The sequence below is a fragment of the Mesoplodon mirus genome (genome assembly GCF_964341445.2).
Source record: "Mesoplodon mirus genome assembly, contig: HAP1_SCAFFOLD_621, whole genome shotgun sequence".
In the NCBI taxonomy this organism is placed as follows: Eukaryota; Metazoa; Chordata; class Mammalia; order Artiodactyla; family Ziphiidae; genus Mesoplodon; species Mesoplodon mirus.
In genome coordinates this window covers 49452-67079 of record NW_028295404.1, presented here as the reverse complement: position 1 = coordinate 67079, position 17628 = coordinate 49452, and the positions used below count along the sequence as shown (strand labels likewise).

Sequence of the window (17628 nt, the reverse complement as noted above, 5' to 3'; positions counted from 1 at the left end):
GAAGGTTTCAGCACAGTAAGCTTTAGACAGTAAGTGTAATGTAATGCAGGGCCCTCACCATGACAGTGGGTAGATATCACACACATCCATTTTGTTTCCTGATAGGTAACTCCCAACACTGTATTTTTCCATCTGTTCTAATTTACATTTCTAAATGAATGGTCTCTGGGAATGATAACATTGATGTTTCTCCAGCACTTATAGCAAAGTCAAGAGAAAGTTTAAGGCTGCTAAGTAGTTTACATTCTTCACCTCCCTCTACCTATGTATTCATCTCACCAGCAGCAGAATTCTTCATTTATTTTCCAGACTAGATGGCTGCATTTTGGTCAGTAATACACCTTTTGGTCAAAAACAGTCTGTGCCTGCATCTTTTTGAAAATAAGATGACTGTTCCTCTCACCAAAGCATGCTGAAATTTCTCAGAATTCAGACATTTAACTATAAGAAAAGAAATAAGGCATACATACTACAAAACATTGTATTAATAAAGTCCAAGATTGTTAAATAAATATATAATAAGTAATGTGTTTAATGTGTAGCATGTTTTTCCTCCAGTAGAGATGATCAACATTATTCACATCATTATTTGATTTTTGAATGAGCACCTTATGGCAATGCATTCCTCTTTAGGTTCAATGCAGGACTTATCAAGTTTCTCTCCAGCCCTAAAATACATGCTGCAATTCTATAAATTGAAACTGCATTATTCCCAAACAATATAGTGGGCATGAGACGATATCAAAAATCTTGTATATTTTTAAAATTTAAATGTGTTCCCACAACAACCCTTAGGTATCAATTCTCATGACACCTCCACTGAATTTGATAAGGTGTCTATTTTATTCCCAGGCAGATTCAGCGTAATACAAAACTATTATTTTCTCAATATGAGAAATATTCTCTCACATTAATACATGATTATATAAGGCTGGAAAATAAGAAGGTGATTAAAGTAAGCTTCTCAACAAGAATACTATTTCAGTCTGGCCCATCTTATTAATCACAACTTTCATTTGTCTACTGTTTGGCTGATTAATTCGATTCAACAGGCATTTACTCTTTTTTTTTTAAAATAAAGTCCAATATTCTCGACTGTTTATTCTATTTTATTTTATTTTATTTATTTATTGGCTGCGTTGGGTCTTCATTGTTGCGCATGGGCTTTCTCTAGTGGTGGCGAGCGGGGGCTACTCTTCGTTGCACTGTGCAGGCTTCTCATTGTGGTGGCTTCTCGTTGCAGAACAGGGGCTCTATGCATGTGGGCTTCAGTAGTTGCAGCACATGGGCCCTAGAGGGCATGGGCTTCATTAGTTGCAGCATGTGGGCTCAGTAGTTGAGGTGCACGGGCTCTAAGGTGTGTGAGCTTCAGTAATTGTGACTCACGGGCTCTAGAGCGCAGGCTCAGTAGTGTGGCGCCCAGGCTTAGCAGCTTCGCGGCATGTGGGATCTTTCCAGACCAGGGCTCAAACCCGTGTCCCTGCACTGGCAGGTGGATTCTTAACCACAGCACCACCAGGGAAGTCCCAAGCATTTATTCTTAATAAATGAGTTTGTGCTGGGGAATCAAAGTTAAATAAGACATGTACTTGGTCCAGTTAAACTAAATATATTAGCACTTTGCCAATTTTCTAAGAGGAAAATACAAGTCCAATATGAGGTTATTTTAATAAACAATTAAATCAGTAGTATAGCTAGGGAGTGTTTTCATTTATTACTCTCCATTTTATCTTTATAAAGAGGTATGCTACCCAGTCGTTCAACAAACTCACAAATGGGAATGCAGCAATTTTTAATAAGTATGAGAAATAATGTAGGCCAGCTATTCTTCCTCTCTGAATGGTGGACTCTAAATGAGTCTAAAGCATCATCAAAAAAAGTGAAATAAATCAAAAACAAATGAAGCATCATCATAATGACCATCATCTGGGTAAGTTATGCTGTCGAAATAACATGTTAAGGAACTTCCTCTTCCTAATAATAAGGAATGTTACCTGATGGAGAGAGAGAATTTGGGGAAGAGCAATAATACAACATGATCAACAGATTAAATTTTAGCAAACAAGGACACTCATTTGTTTACATATTTTACACTGCTGTTGCCTACAGACAGAGGAGGCACCTGAAGGTATATTTTACTAGTGTGGGTCACATAGGAGTCTTCTAAGGAACTGGTTTAAAAACATCATTCCAAAACTTGTAAAAAAAAAAAAGTTATTTCCACTGTAGATTTGAACCTGTAAGTAATCTATAGGTAAATGTAATCTAAAAAATATTAGGGCAGCCTTAATGGCAGTTCTTTATATAAGAAAGAAACACATACTTGCTGAAAGCTTTTATAGCATCACTAGCTTGCATCCAATAATAAAAACAGCCTACACTTTTTATTTTTACATCTTTATTGGAGTATAATTGCTTTACAATTTGGTGTTAGTTTCTGCTTTATAACAAAGTGAATCAGTTATACATATACATATGTTCCCATATCGCTTCCCTCTTGTGTCTCCCTCCCTCCCACCCTCCCTATCCCAACCCTCTAGGTGGTCCCAAAGCACCAAGCTGATCTCCCTGTGCTATGCGGCTGCTTCCCACTAGCTATCTATTTTACGTTTGGTAATGTATATATGTCCATGCCACTCTCTCACCTTGTCACAGCTTACCCTTCCCCCCTCCCCATATCCTCAAGTCCATTCTCTAGTAGGTCTGTGTCTTTATTCCTGTCTTACCCCTAGGTTCTTCATGACATTTTTTTTCTTAGATTCCATATATATGTGTTAGCATACAGTATTTGTCTTTCTCTTTCTGACTTACTTCACTCTGCATGACAGACTCTAGGTCCATCCGCCTCACTACAAATAATTCAATTTCGTTTCTTTTTATGGCTGAGTAATATTCCATTGTATATATGTGTCACATCTTCTTTATCCATTCATCCGATGATGGAAACTTAGGTTGTTTCCATCTCCTGGCTATTGTAAATAGAGCTGCAATGAACATTTAGGTACATGACTCGTTTTGAATTTATGGTTTTTGAATTATGGTTTATGGTATATGCCCAATAGTGGGATTGCTGGGTCATATGGTAGTTCTATTTGTAGTTTTTTAAGGAACCTCCATACCGTTCTCCATAGTGGCTGTACCAATTCACATTCCCACCAGCAGTGCAAGAGTGTTCCCTTTTCTCCACACCCTCTCCAGCATTTATTGTTTCTAGATTTTTTGATGATGGCCATTCTGACTGCTGTGAGATGGTATCTCATTGTAGTTTTGATTTGCATTTCTCTAATGATTAATGATGTTGAGCATTCTTTCATGTGTTTGTTGGCAGTCTGTATATCTTCTGTGGAGAAATGTCTATTTAGGTCTTCTGCTCATTTTTGGATTGGGTTGTTTGTTTTTTTGCTATTGAGCTCCATGAGCTGCTTATAAATTTTGGAGATTAATCCTCTGTCAGTTGCTTCATTTGCAAATATTTTCTCCCATTCTGAGGGTTGTCTTTTGGTCTTATTTATGGTTTCCTTTGCTGTGCAAAAGCTTTGAAGTTTCACTAGGTCCCATTTGTTTATCTTTGTTTTTATTTCCATTTCTCTAGGAGGTGGGTCAAAAAGGATCTTGCTGTGATTTATGTCATAGAGTGTTCTGCCTATGTTGTCCTCTAAGAGTTTGATAGTTTCTGGCCTTACATTTAGGTCTTTAATCCATTTTGAGCTTATTTTTCTGTATGGTGTTAGGGAGTGATCTAATCTCATACTTTTACATGCATGTACCTGTCCAGTTTTCCTAGCACCACTTATTGAAGAGACTGTCCTTTCTCCACTGTACATTCCTGCCCCCTTTATCAAAGATAAGGTGACCATATGTGTGTTGGTTTATCTCTGGGCTTCCTATTCTGTTCCATTGACCTATCTTTCTGTTTTTGTGTCAGTACAATACTGTCTTGATTACTGTAGCTTTGTAGTATAGTCTGAAGTCAGGGAGCCTGATTCCTCCAGCTCCATTTTTCGTTCTCAAGATTGATTCGGCTATTCGGGGTCTTTTGTGTTTCCATACAAATTGTGAAATTTTTGGTTCTAGTTCTGTGAAAAATGCCAGTGGTAGTTTGATAGGGATTGCATTGAATCTGTAGATAGCTTTGGGTAGTAGAGTCATTTTCACAGTGTTGATTCTTCCAATCCAAGAACATGGTATATCTCTCCATCTATTTGTATCATCTTTAATTTTTGACTCTTAATGGACATTTCGTTTGTTTTCAGTTTGTGCTAATGCAAATCATGGACAGGAATCCTGCTGTACCGGTTATTCTGGTGCATTTACACAGGGCAGGGGTGAGGGCTGCTGGCTCACAGGCTATTTATATAACTTCAGTTGATGGAGAGGGCTAAATGCTTTCCAAATTAGTTGTGTCGATTTGTACTCCAGTATAAGTAGGGTAGAAGATTCCCATAGTACTCGAGGTCTACAATACCTGATACTACCAGATTGTATGTATTTGTCCATCTCATTGGCATGTAGTTTCCTTGGTTTTGACTCACTTGTCTCTTATTACTTAATGAAGTTGTACGCTTTTCTCTGTTTACTGGCGGTTTGGATTTCCTTTTTTATGAGGTTTACATCAACTATTGTTATTTTTTATTATTATTTTTATTATTTTTATTATTTTATTATTTATTTATTTGTGGCTGTGTTGAGTCTTCGTTGTTGCGTGCAGGCTTTCTCTAGTTGCGGCGAGTGGGGGCTACTCTTCATTGAGGTTGCTTCTCTTATTAGGGAGCACAGGATCTAGGCGCACGGGCTTCAGTACTTGTGGCATGTGCGCTCAGTAGTTGTGGTTCGCAGGCTTTAGAGCGCCGGGTCCATAGTTGTGGAGCACGGGCTTCGCTGCTCCGCGGCATGTGGGATCTTTCCGGACCAGGGCTCGAACCCATGTCCCCTGCCTTGGCAGGCAGTTTCTTAACCACTGCGCCACCAGGGAGGTCCAACTATTGTTATTTTGAATTCTTCTCCATTTCCAAGTAATACTCTTACATGACTATTTTCACACTAAATTGGAGGCATTATCTGTTCACTTTCTAACTTACTAATAAGTAAGGGTTTAGTTCCTTTACACTCTTTCCTATGTCCACACTGCTCAGTAAAGTTATGTCATCATGAGTTGTTCCACTGCTCATGATCTCTTTGACTTGTAGTCATATACTTAAAAACCTACATTGTTGATCAACTAGAAACTCTCTCAACGTCACGCTTTGTAAAATGAGGACATTCATACCATCTTCCCTTTTTTCTACCTCCTGTCTACCTTCCAAACCTAGCTTTTACGTTGTCAAAGTTGAAATTTATATTCTGTTCTATGTGCAGTTAAGTCTTCTGTTATTTGAGAGTCAGTACAGAGTAAGGTTTAAGAGAACAGGCGGAGAGCCTGAACTCAAAGGCTCGATCCAACCTTAAATTAGGTACAGCCTGGGCAAGTTCCTTCCCTGACTTAGCTTCCTGTTCTCAAAAGTGGGAATGATACTAGCACCAACCTCATAAGGCTATTCAGAGAATTAAATGAGTTAATATATGCAAAACACTTAGAGCCTAATATATACTAAGTACATACCAGTATACAATACATTTCAGTACATACCAAGTTAATACGAATACATACTAAGTATAGTTTACTTTAGTTATTTGTGTTTACATGCAAATTGACAATAAAAGCTGCAAACCAAGACAGTATTGCCATTATTACAATGAAATTAATATTGCCCACTGCAGATGTACTGTGTCTCTGTGTATAGACTACACCTCGTTCCATACTGTGCCAGCGTCACTGCCCTTGTGTAGGGTGACCACATACCCCAAGCCGCCTTGGGCTGTTCCAGTTTATACCTGTTGTCCTGATGTTACAGCATTAGAGTGCCTCCTTACACTACTGAAGTGTAAGGAGTTTGGACAAGTTCCGGTTTGGACAACAAATTAGATAGGTGGTCATTACCCCTGTGTGTCACTGAAAAGGGGGACATCTATAGCATCAAGTTGAAGTGGATTCTTCCTTTCCTCACCAATACTAGGTTAAAAATCAACCATAGTTTAGTGTGCTTCAGGTTTATGTCCGTATAGCCTTTTCTCCTCTGGAGTTCAAGTCCCTTCTCCTCTTCCTCTCCCTCCTCCCTTCCAACAGTGCCTAACACCTAGTAAGTACAATATGCCTCAAGGTGTTTCTAAGCTCTCAATCACACAATCAATAGAAGCCTCTCCACTCTAGACTAGCTGCAATCTGCACTGAATCCCCTATTACCTTCCTTCTTGGTTTATTGCCTCATTTTGCTGGATTATGTCTATAAATAGCTTAAGGTGTAGCACAGGAGGTCAGTTTTTCAAATTTCTTTCTGTACAAAGTATCTTCTTCAGCCTCCACTTATGACTCATAGTTTGGCTGGATACAAACCCCTTGGGTGAAAATTATGTGCCTGAAAAACTTTGGAGGTATCTTTCTAATGCCTGCCAGGATCCATGGTGCTCATGACAAGTATGATAAAGTCAGATTTTAAATTTTCTTTTTAGGTAGCCAGTATCTTTCTCTCTGGAATGGATGTATCCTCTCAGTATTTTATTCTATTTTATTTTTTCAGTATTTTAAAGTTTCACAAGGAAGGGTGCCTAGGTATGAGGCTATTCTTGCTCGTCTTGTATAACTATTTTCAATCTGAGGCCTGATGTCTACTTTCAGCTGTGGGGAATTTTGTTGCCCTTTGATAGCTTCCCTCCATTTTTTTTCTGGGTCTGGAGTTTCTAATAGTAACATGTGGGATCTCCCAGATGCAGCCTCTCTAACATATTTCTATCACATTTTCCATTGTGTCTTTCTTTTTTATACACTGAGAAATTTTTTAAATTCCTACTGAATTTATTTCAGCAACCATATTTTCATTTCCAGGAGACTTCTCTTGATTTCTGACCATTCTCTTTTTAATTAACTCCCTAGTCTTATTTTATAGTTTCTAGCTGTTTTTAAACCTCTCTCAGGATATTAATTAAGGTTTTTCCTTAAATTATCTTGTTCCCTAAATTGTCCCTGGTCCTACTAGGATATGTTTTCACTCTTTTTCCCCCTCTCTGATGTTGTAAGCTTTACTCAGCTATCAGGCAAATGACAGTTATTTTCTATTTAAGAATGAGTGCAGAGGGCTTCCCTGGTGGCGCAGTGGTTGAGAGTCCGCCTGTCGATGCAGGGACACGGGTTCATTCCCCGGTCTGGGAGGATCCCACATGCCGCGGAGCGGCTGGGTCCGTGCGCCATGGCCGCTGAGCCTGCACATCCGGAGCCTGTGCTCCGCGACGGGAGAGGCCACAGCAGTGAGAAGCCCACGTACAGCAAAAAAAAAAAAAAAAAAAAAAAAAGAATGAGTGCAGAAAGCTCCCTGAAGTCAACGATTGATTGGCTTCTTATGCAGGAAGAAGCGGGGAGTAACTGTAACAGGATCCCCCCCAAACACAATTTTCTCGGGTGTAAAAACTCACACTAGCTGCCCTAGATCTCGTCAGTTTCACTGTTTTCAAAATGAAATCATCTCATTTCAGGAGGGTGAGGGCGGGGCTGGGTGTCCACTCCTCCAAACACAACCCTTCAATGAGCTCCCCTATTTCAGTCACACTTTTAACTAACTCCACCCTCTCTCATACATGCGCATCAAAGCACGGAGCTACTTCTGCAGGTGGGGTCAGAATCCTCCTCAGTTGCACGTGGTCCCTGTGCATATTCTAGGTGATGCTTTTCCTCTGTTCTACTGCTTCGGTTTCACACTCTTCCACCTGTCTTCCGTCTTTCCAAACTATGTTGAAATCTCTTGATTGTCGTGGGCTTATATACTTAAACACTTTGATACCATCATTTTTGTGTCTTGTCAAAATGGAGAAGAGCTAAAAGGGTTCTCATGCATTCTGAATCTGCTACTCTGTGGTCCCAGTGTTTAAACTTCTTGGTCTTCCCCAGTGTCTATCATTGCTTTTAGAAATACAATCTCCTGGTCTACTCGTGAAGGAAATGAATACACCACATCTAAAATGACAAGGAATGCAGGTTACATGCTCTAGGGTCTTGTCGTACTCTGCCATTTACTAATAAACCACTTACGTGCTACAAATTGTAGGTGCTCATTTATAAAACGAAAGGGGGTAACCCTACATGAACTAAAGATTTCTCCTGCTCTAAATCATAATTTTCTAAGTTCTTTTCTTAAAATTTCTCTATATTATCATTAATTTTCATTAAAAAAATAAAAATTGGGCTTCCCTGGTGGCACAGTGGTTGAGAGTCTGCCTGCCGATGCAGGGGACACGGGTTCGTGCCCCGGTCCAGGAGGATCCCACATGCGGTCGAGCGGCTGGGCCCATGAGCCATGGCTGCTGAGCCTGCGCGTCCGGAGCCTGTGCTCCGCAACGGGAGAGGCCACAACAATGAGAGGCCCGCGTACTGCAAAAAAAAAATAAAATAAAATAAAAAAATAAAAATCTAACTTTCTCTTTTGAAAATCAAAGAGTAATTCCCATAGTCCTACAATAATGGGATAATTAGTTCTGAAACCTGTCAAGTTTCATGTTTCATATGAAAAGAAAATCACATTAAATAATTTTTAAATTTAAATAATTAAATTTAAATAATTTTTTAGAATTAAACATGGACTTTGCAGCACAAAGACAAGGTCCCCCCAAATGGTGTTGCTTTATTTACTAGAAGTGTTCAGCTCTGCATTGAAGTTGAAATAAAATAAATATATTATTTCTGAGGTGCAAAAATTTCTTATGAAAATCAATTTTTCTTTTCTGTCCATACAAACAAAAGTATGGAATGACATTAGAGGTCAGGTTTATTTGGTAATAGAATGTAGCTTCTTGATATTTTTGATTTTAGGAAAGGAGAATATCAACATCGAAACGCTTTTCAACTTTACTTTTATTTAAAATGAGGCCATATTTTCCTCTTATAAAAAGAGAGTTCAACTAGAACTGTCAATTTTCTCATCTTAAACAAGATCACTGAATCAGCTCACTGTATTCATTCAGAACTCAATTTCCTTATCTTATGATCACTAAGGTTCTCCCTAAATCTAATATACTAAGGTTCTGAGGAAAGGAAAATATATTACTAACGACAAGTTTTGATTTTTATTTCTTAGAGTTCAAATGTCCACCATTCACCTTGGTCTAAGTTTAAGGAACCATTCAAGGGGATACAATGCAGATGAGAGGAGAAAACAGAGCCCTCACACAAGCTGTGCAGTGTTGCAGTCAGGCTTCCATTTGAAAAATAATCTCCTCTATAGCTTTAAAGTGATAACTTTGTACCTGCAATGCTTCTTGTTTCAAACGGATTTTCTCTGGCTCCTCCTGAACACGTTCTGAGGAATCATCGACCTCTTCGATTTCTGAGGAGGAAGGACTCTCTACTGTCACAGTCACAGGAAATTCTGATGCACCTGAGTGTCTGAGGAAGAAGATAAGAAATCACAGAGTTGTTACACTAAAGTGCAAAGAAAGAAGACAAGATTGTAAAATAGATAACACAAGCCAGAGCCAAATATGCAAATATTAGAGGGCATTTAACAAAAGTGATCTGAGGTATCATTATTTATAAATGTCTCTCACTGCTCCTTAGTCTAAAACAGGCAATGACTAAGTAAAATTACAGGAACTTATTTTTGCTATGTTACTGTACAGACCTCTGTTGTACATGGTTAGGATTAGTAATGGGAATTTCCCATATTATTTTATTAAGTTGCACTGCTGGTGGGAATGTGAATTGGTACAGCCACTATGGAGAACAGTATGGAGGTTCCTTAAAAAACTACAAATAGAACTACCATATGACCCAGCAATCCCACTACTAGGCATATACCCTGAGAAAACCATAATTCAAAAAGAGACATGTACCAAAATGTTCATTGCAGCACTATTCACAATAGCCCGGAGATGGAAACAACCTAAGTGTCCATCATCGGATGAATGGATAAAGAAGATGTGGCACATATATACAATGGAATATTACTCAGCCATAAAAAGAAACGAAACTGAGCTATTTGTAATGAGGTGGATAGACCTAGAGTCTGTCATACAGAGTGAAGTAAGTCAGAAAGAGAAAGACAAATACCGTATGCTAACACATATATATGGAATTTAAGAAAAAAAAATGTCATGAAGAACCTAGGGGTAAAACAGGAATAAAGACACAGACCTAGTTGAGAATGGACTTGACGATATGGGGAGGGGGAAGGGTAAGCTGTGACAAAGCGAAAGAGAGGCATGGACATATATACACTACTGAACGTAATGTAGATGGTAGGAAGCAGCCGCATAGCACAGGGAGATCAGCTCGGTGCTTTGTGACCGCCTGGAGGGGTGGGATAGGGAGGGTGGGAGGGAGGGAGACGCAAGAGGGAAGGGATGGGGGAACAGATGTCTATGTATGACTGATTCACTTTGTTATAAAGCAGAAACTAATCAAAAAAATAAATTAAATTAAATTAAATTAAATAATAAAAAAAGGCAAAAAAAAAACAGTCTGGAAGAAAATGTAGTTTTTCAGAGGAAAATACATCAGTAAAGGGACTGATGAATAATCAGAAAGTCAACATATCTAAGCTGTGAATAATAGACATTAGAATTTTAAAAAATAAATCACATACACATACACAACTAAAACTGACCCATCAAAAATTTCATCTTCTCACCACCCTTAAGCCAAAACTAGGACAACAGTAATACAGTTCTCCCATCAAGCTTTACTGCCACTGCAATGTTGTTCAATAGGACATTTCCAAACATTTAAAAACTGACCTGGCCACAACCCCATAAAAGTCTACAGATCATAAAGAAGTGTGCTGGGATTATATAACCACACAGAAAACAATTCACTAGGACATCATTTTGACAACAAGCAGCAAACCCTGCAGCATAGGAAAACCCTAACAGGAGAACGAGGTGCACACCCCTCTCTCCGGGAACGCAAGGCCAGGACTGACACCCAAGATGCTCTTCTCTCAACCTCAGCAGTGGTGCCATTCACAGAGCAACTATGCAGTCTCCCAAGACCACTGGGAAGGAGAATCTGATACTGACAGTATTAGCTTGCCACGAGGCCATAAGCGAGGGAATGTGTGTGGCCTTGGTGAGAGAGCAGAGGTTTGGGAGATGTTGCTTTATATTGGCTTTCAGATCAGGAATTTGTACATATAGCCCGCAAACAACGTTTCTTGAAAACATGTGAACATTCTTGAGTATGACAGCTCCATGTGAGGGGTCAGAAATGGCAGTCAAGTTCGTTTCACTGGGTAACAGCTGATTTGCGGACTGGAAAACAGGCTTCCTTGTTTACAGACGTAACCACAAGGCTGCCAGTTGTGCACCAAATCCACACAACTACACAGTTGCATTGGGAGAGCGACCAAACATGTTTTACACGGATTTATTTCAGAGAGGGAAATGCTTCATGTAAGGCTCTGTCAGTTTAAAGAGCAAGAAGAATGACCATCCACCTTTCCCAATTCAAGCCCTATATATCATAAATGTGATAGCTACACACCAGCAACTGATTACATACATCACAAGCTTTGATGAATGGAAAGCCCCTAAAAAGATATCAACAAAACGAAGTTAGATCTTCATGTAAATACATCACCAGTTAAACCCAGTTAATACAACTATTTAGTATTATGTACAGTATCCATACAGAATTGTGTATAAAAATAAATAAGCTCAAAAGAAGGACCTGGAAGGCTCTGCTATGGAGAAAACTGAACAGCATTAAGCCGACTGGCTTGGTAATAACTCTCTGAACGGCTGAGAGCCCCCTTCAGTTCCTATGTTCAGGATGGTTGAGATTTCAGTCTCACTTCTTTAAATGGTGATATTAGTTGTTCTCTAATTTACTACTCTGTGTAACGAGGATGGACCTGAGATCAAGTGTCTCAGGAAGAAGACAGGAAACCACAGAGTTGTTAAACTCAAGTGCAAACATTGGGGATTCAACACTATAGTTTAGGCAACAGCAATTCACATCACTGTTTGGTCATATTCTTTCTACAAAACAAAAGCTGCACTCACATGTATGAAAAGACAAAAATTAACTGCCATCTGTATCAATATGTTAATGTGCTTCAATCACATATGTTTTCATGAAAGTTTAAACATCAAATCACCTTTAAGATCTTGACCATGTGATCTGTTCCCTGCCATGTCAGATTATACCCTGTGAAGTTTACTGTCTTAACAGTGATAGAGTTCTTTATACCTTGACAAGTAACTAAAAGGAAAACACACACACACACACACACACACACACACAATAAGATGAAGAGCCTATACATTTGTCAATCTTGACTTATTTGCTTTTCTTGAGTCAATTGGAGGTTTATAGCCACATTCTTAAAATCATTAACTACAATCTTCCCAAACAGGTAATTGATGAACTGATGCATCCTAAAACTCGTCAGTAACAAAGTGTTATTCCAGTTTACAGCAACAGTTTAATTCTATTTAGGTACTAAAACTGAATACACTGAATACTGCAAACTTTATTCCCAACCACTCAGTAAAGTACTACATACTTTTGAGACAGGAAAAATAAAGAAAAACCTAAAAAGCATAAGACTCCTCCGATTTTCATTTCCAATGATACATGCCAATCTTGATGATCAATCAGCGATTTAAATGTCAACTATAAACCCAGTATTTTATTAGCTGCTATGCAGTATACTATACTAGAGCAATAGAAGAGAGAGGACCTCAAACTCTCTGTTCCCTCAGATTGAAAGGCAGGCTTCCTGACCCCTCCAGACCACTACTGGACACCGGGAAGGCACACTAATCTTTCAGGACCCTAATCAAGAGTCACCTGCTTTGTGATTACTTCCATGACACACCCTCACCAACACCACTGAGTTTGCTGCTCCTACGGGACGTTACATATATTTCTTATTTTAACACATACCACAGTGCATCATAATTATGATTGCACATAGATGTTCTAACAATTGAAAGAGAATGATGACTTTTTTGCTCTTCATCTTGCTATTTCCCTTCCCATAATATTTCTTGAAGAGAAACCATAAAAATATAAACAAACAGAGAAAACAGAAAATATACAAAACAGGTAGTTTGTGGCTTAACACAAACTTAAGTAAGATTAATTCTGACAGTATCCAGCATGACAAACTTCCATGGTACAAATGAGAATGGACCAAGGTTTGAGCAGGTACAGGAGACAATCCAGGCCTGAACACTACCAACAAAAGGTAGACAGGAAAAGGTAGACAGACATGGTGTGTAGGAAATCATGAGACCAGTCTGATGGGAAGAGACTTAAACAAGACTGAAACCCACTTTCTAAACCTTCATCCCCAACTGGACAATTCACAAGACACAGGTGCACCAAATAAGCCAATTATTCAATCCCTTTAATGGGGAGGAACAGTTTAAACTTTTACTGGTTTAGTTAGCCCCAAAGGCAACTATCAAATGTTGGCAGGACACAATGAAGGCTCACGTTTGTTAACATAGTTAAGTCTCTCTCTCACACAACTAGCCCACTTAGCTCCATGTTCCTTAGCGCACCCGACGCACTTACACAGCATTTATGAGCTTTACACAACTGAAAGGTCACATCTTTATTTCTTATCGCAGGAACACGACTTCTGTAAACTCTTTTTCTGTCACAACCTAAAGCAAAATTATTGTAAAATGAGTGATTAAAACCAAACATTTTATCATCATTAAAAAGTATCTAAATAAAAACAAAAGCATCTGCTCTGGGCTAAGGATTAGAAACGACTCCTGCCCTTAAAGCCTTCATTAAGGAGGAAGATGTATAAACTCAAAATTTCAATCACATGAGATAAATAAACGTAACCTTTATGCACAGAGGTTCCTATGGAGGCAAAAAGTTATATCTAAGTGACAGCTTCATGATAACCCTGAAGTACAGTCTGGAAAGATGAGGCTATGCAGAGTTGGAGTAGGAGGTGCATTAGCTGCAGAGGGAACATGTGTGAAAAGACACTCAAGCCTGACTCCTGCTGGGCACTGTAAATGCTGCAGGTGGGGATGACTAAAGGCCAGGGGTCCAAGTGTGAGAAGAGACAGAAATGAAAATAGAGACGTTGGTCCAAGCAAGCCTGGGAGAGAGCATGGCTTGTATCCCACAGGTGGTGAGACCTGGGGCTACCACTAGCTGAGTAAGGATGCCTCTGCTGATTAGAAAAAGGCGCCCCACTGCTGAAGGACCGACTAGATAAAGGGAGTGATCACAAAAAGCTCCCCTTCCTCAGGGCAAAGAGCCCTATAAGGCTTGTCCGAGCACAGTTCATACTACACGCCTCCGTGCAGAGCACACGCTGGGCGGCTACTATGCACTAACTCTGTGTGGGCAAGCCATTAGCAGCATTATTTTAAGCACATCTTTTTCTGTTAGAAGATCACTTACCCCGAGTAGGCAGATGAACTTAGAGGAACTGAACCCAGGGGCCGTGAAACCACCCAGGAGTTTCTGCCATAGTCTGGGCAAAATGTAATATGGATGAAGAAGCAAATTTAGGAGGAGGCCAAAATTTACAAGATAGACCCACTGGATGCAAGACATAAAGAAAGTTCAGTGAAGGAACTCTGAAGAGAATGGGCTCTACAATAAATTTTTCTTACATTCAATGTCAAATATCAGGCAAAATTAAGTACAGTGGCCTTTAAGGTCCCTTCCAGCTCTAATTTCTTTTGATTTCTAACTTATTACTCTGGTTAAGTAAAGTCCCTTCAGAGGTACAGAACTGTTCTTATACCTGAATGGGACGCAAAGAATAATCTGACTTCTCTTCACCAGGGGATGAGTTGAACTATCCTTGCAGAAGAGATAACAGATGGTGTGAACCCCAGATCCTAGAAAAGGGCCAGGCACACGATAAGCATTCAGCTTTTCAAAATCAAATGAACAATCATTTCCTGTCCTAGATCTTTACACCCTTCCTCTGCTGGCTACTTTCTCACAGCTTATAAACATCCTCAAATATACCCACTTAAAAATCTCTCAGACCTATGATTCTTTGGATCTTCTTGTGGATAACCTAAGTCTCTACCATGCCTTCAAACACCTGTCCTCCCAAAAAGCCCAGATCTGTACCTTGGGTCCAGACCCGTCTACCAGGGCCCTCTAAAGCACTGAAGATGAAGTAAGATCCTCTCCCCACCCCCAATCCCTTCCTACTGTGCTCTGTATCTCTCAAAAAGATGCAGCTGTAAACTGTCACCCACGCTTGCTGCCCTCCCTTTTCTAACTGGTCACCAGGCCCTACCCATTCTCTCTCAGATCTGCAAAACCCAGTCCCACCTTTCATAACTTCAGTGGGACCCTCAGATTACAATTCACCCTGCACCCAATCAACTGCCTCCCACATGGAGGTCCGAGTGAGCCTCTAAACCACAAGTTCATCTCACTGTTCTTTGGTGTTTCCCACAGCCTTCAGGATAAACATGCAAACTTCTGACAGGACAAACAAGGCCCCCTTCTCTTGGGCCCCACTAAGTTTCCAGTATCAACTCTCATTTCTTTCCCAAACCCTGAGTTCCACTCCTGTACATTAGTTTTGCCATATTTTCTTATATTTCTCAAACTTCAACACACACTGCTCTCTCCTGCCACCCCAGGAGCTTCTACATATCCTTAGAAAGGATGGCACCTCCTCCAAAAATCCTACCCTGAACTTTCCCTTCCAAGATTCTGTGCTCTGCAAAGGGGAAAGATCGGGGGAAGGGATACATTAGGAGTTTGGGATTAACATAGACACACGACTCTGTATAAAACAGATAATCCACAAGGACCTACTGCACAGCACAGGGAACTCTACTCCATAGCCTGGAACAAACTGTACGGGAAAAGAATCTGAAAAGGAATGGATATATGAACAACTAAACCACTTTGCTGTACACCTGAAACTAACACATTGTACATCAACTAACCTCCAATATAAAATAATAATTAAATTTAAAAAAAGATTCTGTGCTCTGTAGCACCAGAACTCACTTCTTCCAGAGCACTGACTACTGTGCTTGTGTCTACCTGCCGCCCAGTAGAAGGGGAGATTACCTAGGGCAGAAGCATCGTCTCCAGCAGCCCTTGGTTCTGACAACTCATTCAAGTGCCAGGCTACTTTACACACATAACCTGCTTAATTAATTCTAAGAACCCACAGAAAGAGTGGTTATTAATGTCATTTTACAAGTGTGGGGATTGTAGTGCAAAAGAAACCTGCCCAGGCCACAGAGAGCATAAGCCCTGGAATTCAAACCCTAGGCTGCCTTCACACCAGTGCTCTTTCCACTATATGATACAACTACTGAAAAACAGATTTTTTTTTTCCCGAGCCCTGTTTTAATGGAAAGGAAATCAAGCTGGGATATATCCATTTCCTAATCGCTTTGGTGTGTACCAGGCAAAGTCATTCAACAGACCAGGTAACATCTGTGCAACAATTAACGATGCTCCAAACTGTGCTAAGTGTTCTACTTTGTAGAGTCTAGAAGCATTAACACAGTGCATCCTTGTAACCGCCACAGAGACTGGGTCCTGTTAAGCCCACACTACAGATGAGAACACTGAGACCCTGAAGCCTTAAGGCACTCGGCTGGGGTCACCGAGCTGGCAGGAGTCCTAGGCCGCACGCCCCGTCTAGTGCACGCACACCCGGTCACTGGGCACTGGTTCTAGTGCCCACCCTCCACCTTGCACCATTTAAAACCCCGCTTCTCAGCGCCCACACGAGGGGTCCTGGAAGCGGGAAGTACAAACCTGTCTCGACAAGCCGTGGCTGGAAGAAGCTCTGGATACAGATCAGGGGCAGCGGGTGCTCAGGAGCGGCGCCCAGTGCACCCCGCGGAGGCGGTCGGCCTTAAGTCCAGCAGGCCCTCCTGTAGGGAAGCATGCACGGAGGGCAGAGGCACCGAGTCCTGCAGCGCGCACAGGTCCTCAGAGCGCGGAAGGATATCGGCCACGCTGTCCCGGCGCAGCTTCACCAAGTGATCATGGCCCGAGCGCGGCCTCGGGGACGCTGGCTGCGGACACGATGCCCACACCCGCCTGGCGGCCCCGGCTCGCCTCCCGGCCCCTCGGGCACCCACCGCCCGGCGGTTGCGGCCCCGCAGCATGCGCAGGACCGGCGTCGCAGCCAGAAGACATAGGGCCACGGGCCCCAGCTACGCCAACCCCCCCCCCATGCCGCGCTCCAGAGACCCCGCAGGGCCTGGTGTTGGCGCACGCATCTACGCCCGCCACGCCGCGGGGCTGCCGTTTAAGTCAGCGGGCGGGACCGTGGGGGCGGGGCTCGAGGACGTCAGCACGCTCGCCGTGCGTCGCGTCCGCGTGCAGCCCTGTCTCCCATGGTGACGCGGCCTGAAGAGTAGGGGCTGGAGCTCTGAGACTAAGGCAGCGCGAAACGTTGGAGGTGTGGAGACTTTGGGGTTTCCAAAAAGCGTTTGCTGACTCATCCAAACAAAAGTGAGACCTGGTTGTATCAACGCATTTGAAAAGTAAACTCCCGTAAGTGTCTGTGCTCCCCCCGCCCAGGAGAGAGCGTGTATTCCGTGAGGGACACACGAAAGGCTGAGTGA

The 17628-nt window shown here is 41.3% G+C and overlaps 1 long non-coding RNA gene across 1 annotated transcript; it reads right to left on the bottom strand.

Annotated features, from left to right (window-relative positions):
- Positions 1-12059: 12059 nt before the first annotated feature.
- Positions 12060-17072, bottom strand: LOC309797489. Its single transcript, XR_014292661.1, has 3 exons — positions 16811-17072; positions 13604-13695; positions 12060-12280 (listed from the first exon to the last, which is right to left on the bottom strand). It is a non-coding gene; the product is annotated as an uncharacterized lncRNA (long non-coding RNA).
- Positions 17073-17628: the final 556 nt, after the last annotated feature.